This window comes from Macaca mulatta, chromosome 12, assembly GCF_049350105.2.
Source record: "Macaca mulatta isolate MMU2019108-1 chromosome 12, T2T-MMU8v2.0, whole genome shotgun sequence".
In the NCBI taxonomy this organism is placed as follows: domain Eukaryota; kingdom Metazoa; phylum Chordata; class Mammalia; order Primates; family Cercopithecidae; genus Macaca; species Macaca mulatta.
The window spans coordinates 118108630-118122416 of NC_133417.1; the positions used below are offsets into that span (position 1 = coordinate 118108630).

At 39.8% G+C, this 13787-nt stretch overlaps 1 long non-coding RNA gene across 1 annotated transcript in view; it reads right to left on the bottom strand.

Annotated features, from left to right (window-relative positions):
* The window catches only part of LOC144333472 (uncharacterized), a 342525-nt gene extending 333116 nt beyond the window's left edge, over window positions 1-9409 (bottom strand). The window contains exon 1 of the long non-coding RNA XR_013402140.1: window positions 8987-9409. This is a non-coding gene — a long non-coding RNA (uncharacterized LOC144333472). The remainder of the gene's footprint in view (window positions 1-8986) is intronic.
* Between the last annotated feature and the right edge of the window lie 4378 nt (window positions 9410-13787).

A 13787-nucleotide genomic window follows, 5' to 3' on the forward strand; every position in this document is an offset into this window, starting at 1 on the left:
AGAAGTAATACAAGGAATGGTAACTGGTGGGGTTGTCTTTTTGCTGAATGAAGAGAAGAAAAGAAGAATTCCAAGTCTGTTTCCCAGGCACAGGAAGGACCAGGAAGCAAGGAAACCTCCAATTTTCAAGTCCACTGAGCAGAATACAAGAACAGGGTCCAAAACAAAGAGTTCTCCGTTGAGAACCGGCAAGATGGAGCAAGCAAGTCCTGCAGGCAGGCTGGGCCTGGAGAGGTGCCAAGAGGCCACAGCACTGTTGGGAGGAGGTTTTTCTGGACTCTTGAGGAGCTGAGACTTTTATATTCCAACCCTGCCTTTAGTTTGAGGTTTGCCTACTCCCTCCAGAAGAGTAATCCGAAGCTAAATCATTCATAACATGAGAATGCTGATCTGTGGCCAGTTGTGAAAGGAAAAGAAAACAAAACAAAACTTCACAAACATAATTAGTAGAACTACCTATAAAAGCTAATGTTAAAAGAGAAATTAGCTTTCATGGAGAGGAAGTGTGATGGCATGACACAGAAATTAAGTGCACTGAATTTAGATTTGCAAAGAGTTTGATTCAATTCATATCCCTGCTTCCCAGTAGTCCATGACCTTGGGCAAGTGAACTATACTCTCTAAATCTTAGTTTCCTTATCTGTAAGATGGAAGATGAAAATAATACCTAATTCATATATTTTTAAGAACTCAATGAAAGAATGTTCAAACGTATCTAATAAGGTATAGGAACTCAACACATGCCAGTTAAACAAATTTCTAAAAATTGACTTTCTTATTTCTTCCTTTCTGGGTAAAACAACTGTCCTTTGTATACTTTTTTTTTTTTTTTTTTGGAGACAGAGTCTCACTCTGTCTTTTTTTGGAGACAGAGTCTTACTCTGTCATCTAGGCTGAAGTGCAGTAGTACGATCTCGGCTCACTACAACTTCTGCCTCCCAGTTTAAGCAATTCTCCCGCCTCAGCCTCTCAAGTAGCTGGACTAGGACTACAGGCATGAGCCATCATGCCTAGCTAGTTTTTTTGCATCTAAGTAGAGATGGGGTTTCACCATGCCGCCCAGGCTGGTCTCAAACTCCTGAGCTCAGGCAATCCACCCACTTCGGCCTCCCAAAGTGCTAGTATTACAGGTGTGAGCCGCTGCTCCTGGCCTGTCCCTTGTATACTTAAAAAACAATCAATCAAATCTTCCTCCATGACCCCTTAAGCACTATTGAGTAAATGTGGGATCTTAAGTTGTGATAATTGATATATGTAAAATGTCAATTTAAGAACATCTCCTTTCAGACATGAGTGTTTCCCTGCAAACTTAGGTTTATGTCTAAGATCTTAAGGAAATAAATACCATAAAAAGACATAGTTCAAATAATGTATTAATAGAAAAAAGGTTCATAGGAATATCTCAGTGTTTTATTTTATATGAGATGTGTCATATGCTAAGAATATATGATTCTCTATAATTTATTATTTTTCAAAGTAGTCTTTGAGAGGCCATCTTTCCTGTTATGACTTTGTCCTGGTAAGTGGGAATTTCATTCGTGAGGACTCCAAGTCCTATCTATGGAGTCCATTATCACTGGGCATGCCAGTACATCTTCTGGCAAACTGTGACAACAGTCTTCATTGGCAACCGTCAGAACAAAAGAGGATTTTTCTAAAGGTGATGAGGCAGAAAAGGGAAGCAGATGGCCCTGAGGAACATGGAGAAATGTCAAGGGAATTGGCCTATCTTCTTGGCACTTTCAGGCCTGGCCATGAGGGGTATGTGCCTGATCATTCCCTCATGAAAAGCTGAGAAGGAAGGATCTAGCCGATTGCACACTAAAGATAACTTGGAAAAGGAACTTGACAGTTGTAGGGAAGAGGAGTTGCAACATAAACTGGAAAGCAGATGAAATCCACTGGTATGATGAAATTAAAGAGACTTCCCAAATATGCTGGGAAAATTAGTGGAATCTTCAAACCATTGCAAAATTGTTTCGTAAGAATTAGATGAACTAATATTAACTTAGTTTCTGGTATGTGTCCAGTACTATGCTAAGTTTGACATGCTTTGCTTCAGTTAATACTCAATCTAGCCCTAAGAGGTAGGCACTAATATTGTCCCCATCATGCAGACTGGAAAATTGAGATTTACAGAGGTTAAGTCTTTAGTCTTAAGTAATTCATGGAATGCAAAGTACAGAGCAAAGATCACTTACCCAGAACTTAGCTAGGAAAAGAAGTGTGTTCATAAATACACTTTTCAGTGATAATTAAATTCTAAGAAAACTTTGCTCACATCCTCTTGAATGAATTGATAACTAGTATAATGTCTGGAAAGGCATGTTTCTCTGAGGTCACATTGCAGCACTTTCAAAAGGGTTTCCCTCAAAGGTGTTTCATCTATTAGTATCAGCAAAAAGATCTCACAGAATGACTAATTTTTAGTAATTATGACCGGCAAGGCTTTGTTGAGTCATTCTCTTCAGAAGTAACACCCTGATTCATCAGATCTGTTTTTAACATTAATTATATTTAACATCTGACATCTTCTTTACCTCTCTCCACATCACTGAATACTAGGGAGAAAATAAGGTAAGGCAAACTCAGGTTATGATTAAAATAATAATTGAGCATTAGTGAATTAAATAAAGTAAAAATTGAATGGATTCAACATCCCCTGAAGCAAACAATAAAACATCTTACATTTCTTAAGGTGAAAAAGAACATGAATTTTTCACAATGTTTGATGTTAGTGTTGTGCATGGATTGCATAATATAAATTAGATGCTTTTATATACAAAAAAAAAGGTGTTTATGTGATCATCCTAAGAAGTGAGATGAGCAAGGTAGTATCTACTTAAAATAAGCTGCCTTTCTATTAAATAACTCATTGTAAAATTGTAAAACGACTTACAATGAACAGCGACAACTTCTAAAATTGTTACTAAGGTTTCAATAATAACGTGTGCCAATACCTAAGAAATAGAACTGGGTAGTATTTGAACCCCTCTGCAGAAAGATGTCAGCAACGCTAGATCAGATGGACTAACTTGGAGAGAAAACTTTTTTCTCTTGATAGAACAAAAATGCATGTGGTGAACATTTGTTGTTTTTTGCCAGTCCAGTATCCCCTCCCCTTGTTTTGAGAGTGCCCCTCTGATTTTCTGGGGATCTGCCCATTGCCATTAGGAACCATCTTCATGGAACTGTCAGACTATGGATCAAAGTGCAAAGGGGTGAGTTGGCACTTCCTCCCCAACCCTACTCTCACTTGCCAAGACCCATCAGATAGAAGTTCCAGGAATTTGGCCCAAGGACAGAACATGGTTGGAGCTGAGTTTTTTTTTTTTTTTTTTCAATCTTCCCAAAGAGATTGTATCTATTTCTTCACCCAGTTCCCCACCACTGCTCTGCATCTGTCTCTCTGGAGGTCTGGTTATGCTTCTGTTTCCTAGGTATTGAAAGCTGCTCCACATTCTTCCACTAAATCCCACTTTTCTTTAAGTTAGCCAGTTTCTGTCGTTGCTTGCAAAGAAAAAGCATTAACTGGTATAGTACAATGTCTTTTCTTTTTTACTGAAAATCTTAAATGCTTTTACATCTAAATGAGATCAAACCTTTCCTGAGAATGTTTGTTCCTAAAAAAAATAGAACATTTTCAGTGTATGATCAACTCTTCTAGATGAAAAAAAATTACCAGAATTGAACCTCCATGTCATAATAGATACAAGTAACTACACATAGTAAAAACAAAAGAGTTCTCTCTTTTATTCTTCATTTCTTCTAAATCCTTATCATTCTGAGTTATCATCACCGGGGGGAGGAAAAAAAAAAGTTTAACTCTTTTCTACTTGAACTTTTTCAAAGTCTGTCTTCTAGTATGTTGTTAGAGTCAATGAGAGGTTGTTGAAGGCTCTCTTTCCAGGTACTAAAAATAGATAAGAAGCTGTGTTTCTGGGTTAGGCTAAATGTATGTCCTAAAGATATACTCTAAAGAATGAAAGCATTTTTTTTTAGACCATTCAAGTAAAATTCACTTAGTTCTCAATTATCTGGCCACTTGAAATGGTTAGCAGCTTGAGGTTTGAATTGATTAGCTCAATTGAACATAGATCCAGTCATTCACTGAGGAGTGACAGTTACCAGGCCAGGTGTGGGGACTGCCTCTCCTATAGCCAACATACTAACTCAGCTGAGACTACCCTAGATCTCTTATTATGTTCAAAAACAGCACCCGTCATATCTGTTTGTTTGTTTGATGAAGTATATATACACAGAGAAGTGTCTAAAGCATATGGACAGTTTAAGAATGATGATAAACACAATCGGTATTGGTTTTTCACTTATTATATTCAGCATTTTACATCTGCCTACTGAAAGCTTCCCAAGACTACCATGGCCAAAGTTCCATGCCCGTCATATGATGACCCTTAGTCATTGTCCTTATCCCTAACAAAGCACTTATCCCTCTTTGATCTCTTTGCCCAGAACTCACCCATGCACCAGCACTCATGCACAAAACTCATTAAGGACATGGAGTGTACCTTATTTTCACTGTATCACCAAGGCCAGGCATGTGGTAGGTCACTTAATAAATAACTGATAACAAATGAATGAGTGAATGAAAATAAATATGTGACCCATAATTGTTTTCAAGTAGCTTCAAGTAGAGTCAGAGAAGCGAAAATAGTAAAACAGTTTAATACAATTTGCTAAGTGTTTCAATAAGGAGAGCCCAGGATGGGGGCGATTCAGATTGAGACTGGCGCCTACCTAGCCCAGATCTTCTTGGAAGTGGTGTGCTGAGTCTTGGTGGAAGAGCAGGTGTCACTAGTTGAGTAAGGTGACAGAAAAGGCATAAAACAGGAGGAACGAGAGTCCTGACAGCTTGAGTTGCCATTGAGTGACTAAGGTACAGTCTAAATCAGAGGTTCTTAATCCATCTCTTCACTGGTGCTTTTTTCTTTTCTGGCAAATGTCTTGAAAGGAAAATCCAAGTCCTTGCTTTCAGAAGACTTGCCACTTGGTTTCCTTGGAGTTTCCACCACCATGCTGCCTCATTCCCCTGAGAAAACCTAACTGAAAGGTTCTGGTTGAATTACCTAAATCCCTCCACCTCCTCCTATCAAGTTTTTACCCAGGCCAATTACAGCTAATATTGCTATTTTATAAATGATTCCAGCAAATGCTTCTCAGAATTCAAAATTTAAAATGCCATCTCTTTTAATATTAGCAAAATGATGATTCAAATTGTCTGACACACTCATGATGCTCACCTCAAATGACATATTCTGGATGAATATTGATTTCCTCTTAATTTTTGTTCTTTGATGATGCAAATTCTTGACAGTGCATTCCCAGGACAATAGTTGTGAGGTAATGTGCACTGTACAATGAAATAAAATTCAGACTGTACTGTCTTTTTCCAGGACCAGCCCTTATTCCTTCAGAGGCCAGGTAGTATTTCTTCAGTGGCTCCCTGATTCAAGCAGCACTAACTACACAAGGGATGTTTCTTACTCAAAAACCTGGTCCTTGGAGTAGCAGCAGAACTCAGACTCTAGCCTGGGTCTACTAAATCATAATCTGCATTTTAACTAGATCCCTACGTGATTTGCAAAAGGTTTAATCTAGTGCACTTACTCTAGATGATTGTTAGGGAATGTTTGGGGATACAGTATTGAGACAAAATCCTCAAATTCAAGCTCAATGGAAAATAGGATAACACTGACTAGTGAGATAGTTGATGACCTTAGGAGTAAAGATTTTAATTGCATCACCAATCCAAATCCATCTCAACTCTCCTCCATCTTCTCTGACTCTATCAAATCAACTATCTTAAATTTCCCCACAACATAATCTTTCTAATTTGGTCAGGTCAAACTTTGCATTGTCTTGCAAATGTTGTGTGTTTTCACTTAGTGAAGTAGTCAGAGTTCTCCAAAAGAACACAAGTAATAGGATGTGGTCACACATATATGAAGAGATTTATTATAAGGAATTTGCCATGCAATCAAGGAGGCTGGCAAGTCCTAAGATTTGCAGGATGAGTCAGCAAGCTGTTGACCCAGGAGAGCTGATGGTTTAGTTCCACCCTAAGTCCAAAGGCCTGAAAACCAGGAAAGTTGATGGTGTGGCCATTCCAAAGGCCAGCAGACTCAAGACTTAGAAAGATCTGATGCTTCAGTTTGAGTGTAAAGGCAGGAAAGAAACACCATGTCCCAGTTCAAAGGCCACCAGACACAAAGAATTTCTCTTAGGGGAGAGTCAGCCTTTCTGTTCTATTCAGACCTTCAACTGATTGGATGAGACCCATTTACATAAGGGAGGGCAACCTGCTTTACTCCTTCTACACAATGTTAATCTCTTCCAAACACCCTCATAGGCATACCCAGAATAATGTCTGCCCAAATATCTAGTTACCTTGTGGCACAGTCAAGCTGACAAATATTTATAATGTCCCCATCCCCTGTAAATCTCCTTCTTCCACTGCACATCTTCCTAAAGCACAGTTCAAGTCTTTTTTTTTTTTTTTCAGGAAGCTTTTCCTAACTCCCCTTCATGGATTTCTTCCTTCTCTCAATAGCCTATAGCACCCAGAGAGTCAGTACTACTTGTGGTAAAAAATCTGGTCCTTGGAGGAGCAGCAGGGTGATTTATTGTTTTTATTTTCTACTCTTGTTTTTGGCATGTTAGATTTATCTCTGCCCAACTGGTAACATATTTTATGATAGCATCCATCCAAACGCAGGAGTTCAGTCACATGTTTACTGCAAACCTCATAGTTCTCAGATACTCCCCAAATCCTGGCTAATTGATAGTTTTATTTATTTTCCTAATTAAGTTCACAAATATATTTATCTTAGTATTTTTTTTTTTACTAGTTAGAAGATACCAGAGTATCCTTCCTGCAAGAATTGCCACTGAAACTTGAGCATTGTTATTACATGTGCACTAACTGGGACCTTCTTGAGACTATGTTGAATTTTTATAGTACCATTTTGTTTAGTACATAAAAATGACACCAGTCTAGAGTGTCATTGAATTCCCACACTGATACTGATTTTGCTGAAAAAATTTTCGGGAAATGATCTGTTCTTATACGTGGCCTACATGATATTGAGTAGGAAGGAATTATATCGTAATGTCCTAGAGTCACTGCAGCTGGGCAGTTGAGAAAAGGACACAGTACACAGAAAGGACAACAGTGCTGCACAATGAGGTTTGTTTTCAGTCCAGAGTCCAAGCAGAAAATGACTCTTCCTACCCAATGGGGTTTAAAATGCTCATTGGTTCACTTCAGCAAATCACAAACTGACCATGGTCAAAGAGATGAGATGAAGGTGACACAGCAATTGCAGAAGGGTTCAGAACTCTGAGGCACCTGTAACTCTTCCCCCAGGACATTTATTAGGTCTCTTGAGCACACAAGGAGGAAAGTGATGGCCATGTAAGGGAGAGTTAGGAAATAAGAGAGGAGAAATAAGTAGATCTCGGTTTAACCCAGTCTATATTCCTGTCCATGAAACCAGACTGTTGCCATTGCCAGACCGGCTGCTGGTCTGGGCATCAGTGTTTGTCCTCTTAGCAGCTCCAAGGGTTAGATCCACCACATTCTCTCTGGCAATTACATTGGATCATTAGCTACCTATTCTTTGGTGGACTTATCCCCATGCTTATGACACTTTCTCTGGGACTTTCCTTCTTAAAAACCTAATCCTTACTTACCTAGACTGTACACTTGAAGGAGAAAAGAGGGGACACACACACACACACACACACACACACACACAAAATTGTGATTTGGGAAGGCCTGGCCAATATTTGCAGGGTCTGGTGCAAGAATATAAATGGAGGTCTATATACCATCTGTCTAAATATTTAAAAGTTTAAATTAAGCCAACGAGCTCTTAAATGAAATACATTCCATCCTTCGCTACAAAGGAAGGTTCAAATTCAGGATGCTTGCAGTCTTCAGAGGTTCACACTGAAATGTGGCAGCAGGTAGGGGAGACCCAGTCACTGGCCACAGGCCTTCTGATTTTGCTGGATCCCTTAACATTCTTGCTACTGGTTCCATATGGTCTGCACAACAAGCATGAGTGCTATGTGAACATCCATGGTGGCCTTTAGGTGTAGTTCCATCCACAACCACCCTCACCAAACAAAAACAAAAAAACACAGAAGCTAGCTGTTCTTAATCAAAATGTTGGGATTTGGCATAGTCTACCCTTTGGAGAATGGATAAGGCAAAGAGGCCGCTACAGGTCCAATAGGTTCAGAGCCTTTCAGGCAGAGAATTCTAGAATCTCCAGAACCCAGACAATAGTCTTAGAAGCGGGATACACACTTAGTGGAAAGGGGCATAGCCAACAGATATCTAGAGTCAAATCTCAAATGTAGGAGCCCAGGGCAAGGGGTTCTCTTAGGGGCAGTACTGAGGCTGGGGACGGAAGGCTGACAGGGGATCTTGTACATTAGGACAATCATTTGCCACCGTACAGCAGAGAAAATGCAGAGAATACAACCTGACGTAAAATTCACACATATACTACTCAGGTCAGAGAGTTAAGAGCTGTAGTCTCAGGAAATTTCCACACAAACAGGCATTTGGTATTTTCAGCTGATGCTGGAAAAGAAAACTCAAGTCCTTCACACAGAGCAACTGGGAAAGCCTCCATATACTTGGTGTCGAATGTATAAATGAGAATTCAGACCTTCCTGTGATTTTAGTAAATTCTCTCAAGCAAGATGCAGACTCGCAGCATAACCAGGACTGGATACAAAAAAAGAGTGTTCTCAGAAGTTAGAAAAGGAAGAATCAGGACCAAATTAGGTCAACGATTATATTCTTGGTCACAGTTCCTATGATACACTCTTATGGTTTATGGTATAGCAAAATTGTATAGTTTTCCTTTCTGAGTCAGCATTCAATCATTCTGAATATATCCCATTGTTATCCTTATGAACCCTCTAAGTTGTATTATTTATAGATACTTACATAGGCAGTAGTGTGTTGGAGCCAGCTTGGACTAGCTCAGAAGAGTCAACTGTGCACGATGCTTTTCAACTCTGTCTTCAGGGACTTCAGGAGGATTGCTTAAAATTGGCCTTGTTGTGAGTACTTTTAATACCATGGAAATTGGCAAACACTGAAAATCAGGGCTTTTCTTCCCCTGGAGAGGCTTTTGTTACACATTTACTAGCACACCACTGTACCTAGGCCTGATGTGGGTAAAACTATCCGATAAGTAGCTCTCTTACTTAATAACGCTAATTTCTGGGCAGGCCACATATTTTTCACCCACAAACACAATTTATATATTCATATCTAAATCTTATTTTAATATATAGCTGTCCAAAATACTTTAGATTTTGTTTTTAAAGGTTATAAACCAAAATATCAGTGTTTACAAATTGTCGATGTTATCTCCCAGATAATTTTATCCAAACATGATTTTAAAAAAGGATTTATTGCCCAGAAAGGCAATAAAAATTAGTTCTGAGTTTAGAAAAATGGGGGAAAAAATTCTCCTGCACCTGGTCAGAAAGTGCTATTTAGCTTTTGAGAATAATTTTGAAGGGCACAAAGGCATTCTCATGTTGATGGTTTCACTCTGGGGTTTGTTTTCTGAAACTGCCTAGAGCACCGAATCCAAAAACAAAACAAAACAAAAAAACAGGTGTGTGCATTTCCTATGGGAATCTGTCATCCCTTTGGTTCTCCTCTCTTCTAAGAAGTAAGAAAAATTCAAATTTCCTCCTTCAAGTCATGCTTCAACACGCCGAGGGCAGACACCACACACCTGCTCCTCCATCCCAGAATGTCAGTCATCATCAGCGGGAAGGCAGGCAGGGACAGGGAGCGGGCAAAGGGGATTGGCAGTCACCTGAAGAACGGGGCACAGCCGTGGTTGCTCTCTATGTCTGGTGGTGGAAAGTCACAAAATTTGGAAAAGTCAGAACTGCAGAGCAAGCTAGCTACATAATTCCTTTACTGGAAATAAAGACGGAAAACAGTTTTTATGGCTTGTCAGCTTTCAGCAGGTTGGGAGAATACTAACCACACGTGCCATCACTCCACTCTTGTGCTAACTTATTTACACCATCTGTGGAGAAAACCACGGGCTAGAAGGAAATTACCTTGACAACTTCTTTTGCCCAAAGAGCTGTTGTATTTTCTCAATGCTCTAGTCTAGACTTGCTCCAAAAAAAACACATTTGAGGAGTTGCACTGGAAAGTTTCTCATTTGAATTTACGTTACGAGTTCTGACCTGGCTGGGGTTAATTTGTCTAACAAAAAGTAAATACTTTGATTCCTAACCAAATTTTAAAGGATAAATATCTTTAGAGTAAGCATTATAATGTAGGCACCCATTAACTGATTGTAATTGGTAGGTTTAAGAATGAGCTCCCAAAGATAGCCAAGTCCTGATCCCCAGAACCTGTGAATATGTTCTGTTACTCAGCTAAAAGGACTTTGCAGCTGTGGCTAAATTGAGGGGTGAGGGAAGAGGGTCCTGGATATCCAGTTGGGCCCAATGTAATCACAAGCATCCTTGTAAGAGGGAGGTGGGAGGGTCAGAGTGAGAGAAGCAGAGATTTGAAAACATTACCCTGCTGTCTTTAAGGATGGAGCAAGAGGGGCCAGGCGCGGTGGCTCACGCCTGTAATCCCAGCACTTTAGGAGGCCAAGGCAGGCGGATCACGAGGTCAGGAGATCGAGACCATCCTGGCTAACATGGTGAAACCCCGTCTCTACTAAAAATACAAAAAATTAGCCGGGCATGGTGGCGGGCGCCTGTAGTCCCAGCTACTCGGGAGGCTGAGGCCAGAGAATGGCGTGAACCCGGGAGGCAGTACTTGCATCTCAAAAAAAAACAAAAACCAAAACAAAACGTAAAGATGGAGCAAGATGTCTGGAGACCAGGAATACAAGTAGCTTCCAAAAGGTGGAAAAGGCAATTAAGTGGATTTACCTATAAAACCTCCAGAGGAACACAGCCCTGCAGACACCGTGATTTTAACCTGGTGAAAGCCACTGTGGACTTCTGACCTCCAGAACTGTACAAAAATAAATCAAGGTTGTTTTAAGCCACAAATGTGTTATATCAGAAGTAGGGTACTAATACATTTACAAAGCAAGACCTAAAAGTCTGTTTAACTTTTATGGGGAAAATTGTACCCAAAATCCACACAATTACACACCATATGATTACATTTCACCACACACAGTCACAATTATATGCAAATGACTATCCACGAGGTTATACTCAAGGTGCTTGTATTTCAACAGCAGTGTTTTCATTTTAATGCTAGAGGATACGTTTTAGAGTTGAAAAACATATGATACCATCAGTACACATAGACATATTTAGAATATGAACGCAGATTCAGCACTGCTGAAGTAAACAGGTTGCCAGTTAATTCTGATAACTTGACTTTTTGATGAGTAAAATCTCACATTCTGTGGAAATGGAGTTTGTGTGCATGTGTGCAGTTAACTGGAAAGATTGTAGGAAGCAAACGAGGCTATTTTAAGAATGTTATCTAAAATTTCAAGGGAAGTCTAAGTTTGATTTTTCACTCCCTACCACCTCAAAAATAAAACCAAAAATAAGGCAGGGCCATGTGCCAGGTAAGGTGCCAAGGTGTGCAGGGGAGGGGACAGCCCAATAGTCACTGGCTCGTAAACGGTGGTAAGTGAAGCTGATGGGGTACCAGCAGAGCAATCTCTTCAGAAGAAGCAGGCAGATGAGGCTTGATCCTACAAATGAACCCTAAGTCAAAGACTATAGGTTTTCACAAACTTGTCTCTGACCTTAGAAACCATGAGACCAAATGAGACCAAAAACAAACATCAAAAAAACAAAAAACAAACAAACAAACAAGCCCCACAATTCTCTAAGGCTTATTTTAGAGAGAAGCTCTAGCCAGCTGGAGCAAAATTCTCTTTGTTACTCTTTACATATGGTGAATGGATTTGGATGCACTGGGCTGAATGTGGAAGGCATAGTGAAAGGTGGCAACCCTGTGAAAAAAAGTATCTCTGATGTTCATGTGCTTACCAAAATTAAGGTAATGAGATGTTAGATGGCCATTTCTGAAGCCTGCAACCTTGACAGGATTTGGGGAAAGTATCTGGATTGAGGGTCAAAGCATCACAAAGTCTGAGTCATCAGTTTCCCTTTATTTAGCAATTAGGGGGTTATTTAGGGGACTCTGGATGTAGGCCTCAGAACTGTGCAGTGAGCCATGTGCAATAGCAGTAAGTCCTGACCCATAGTCACCTGGCCTGGAATTGGCGAGTAAGACCCTTAGAAAAGCAGTACTCACTGAGAGTTTTCCAAAGAGTACCAAAGCTAGAAACTCCTGTCTGGATGAATAAGGCAAGGCTGTCCTGATGCCCTTGCTTGGAAAGGCTACATTAATTTCTCTGTCTCCACTCAGTTGCTCTGAACAGACCATTCTTACCTTTGCAGCAGTGACCAGGGTTCTCCGTCTCTTACTTTCATGTCTACCTAGCTGGTGACGCTTTTAAAAATTGTGCATGAGAGGAACATGCATCATGACAGTGTCCTCTCTGTCCCCTTCCCGCCCCACCCCCACGATATTAAAGCTGCTCAATTTAGACCCTGAATTGGTAGTTTGTAAACTATATTGATTCACGGACCCCTTTAAAATTCAAATAAAATGTGTGCACACATCCTCCTCCCCTAGACAGGAGGTTGTGTGTATGCAAATACTTAGACACCACGTGCAACATATATTTGCATAAGTTCGTGAATTCCCCCAAAGTTCATTTACAGAAGACCATGTTAAAAAAAAAAAAAAAAAGCCCTCACCTTAAAGGATTATTTCACCCTGTTTTGGGGTTGCCAAGAGCTTTAAAAAGAGAGAAGGAGTGCAATGGATGCTTTTTTAAAAAAGACAACTTGGTTCTTTCTATGAGTTGTTGAAGAGTTGAAAAGCAAATAAACGTCAATAGATCTGAATCCCAACATTGTTTAATGACAATCTTGCCATATTTGCCAACTTGCTGCTTAACAACCATCCTGTTGACACTGTGTAAAAAGCTTTCCAGGTCCTCCCAGGTAAATAACCCACTCCTACCGGTCATCTGGCCGCCCAGCTGAGCTCTTTCATGAATACACACAAAATTCATGAAGATGAGTCATTCTTTTTGCCAAATGTACCTTGATAGCTTTTACTTCATGCTGTCATTTCATACACTAATCTCACAAAGACAATTGTAAGAAGAAAGTCAATTTAAGTAGAAATCTATGACTGAAATGATATAAAGAATAAAATGTCCATATTTGTGAAAATTGTAAACGCCTAACCTTTCTGAATCATTCGGGTTTGCATTTCTCTAGTATGTTTAGCATATTTGATAGATGAAAAAAAAATTTTTTTTTTTGGTGGGAGGAGGGATTTATTTCATTTGCCCCTGAAGTTAAATCTCATGAAATCATGTGAAATTCAGTGATGTGTTACTGGGAACAAAAAGGGTAAGTTGTTTGATTTCATTAAAAATTATAACAAAATCATAGATTCATCATAAGCAAATGGAAGAAGCGGAAGGTTTCCTTAGGAAGAAAAAGAATGGAGCAGAACTTTTGATGGAAAAAAAGGATTGTGGGGTAGAAGGTAGATAAACAGCATTGTGCTGTTGCTGGCTGGCTCTAATGGTAATTTGATCGCTCTCGGAGCAGCAGCCTGGCAAGAAGCCTGAAGGAACACAGAACTAACCCATGGAAGAAGGGGGTGGGGAGTGGAATTTGTTGGATTCGCTAATTAG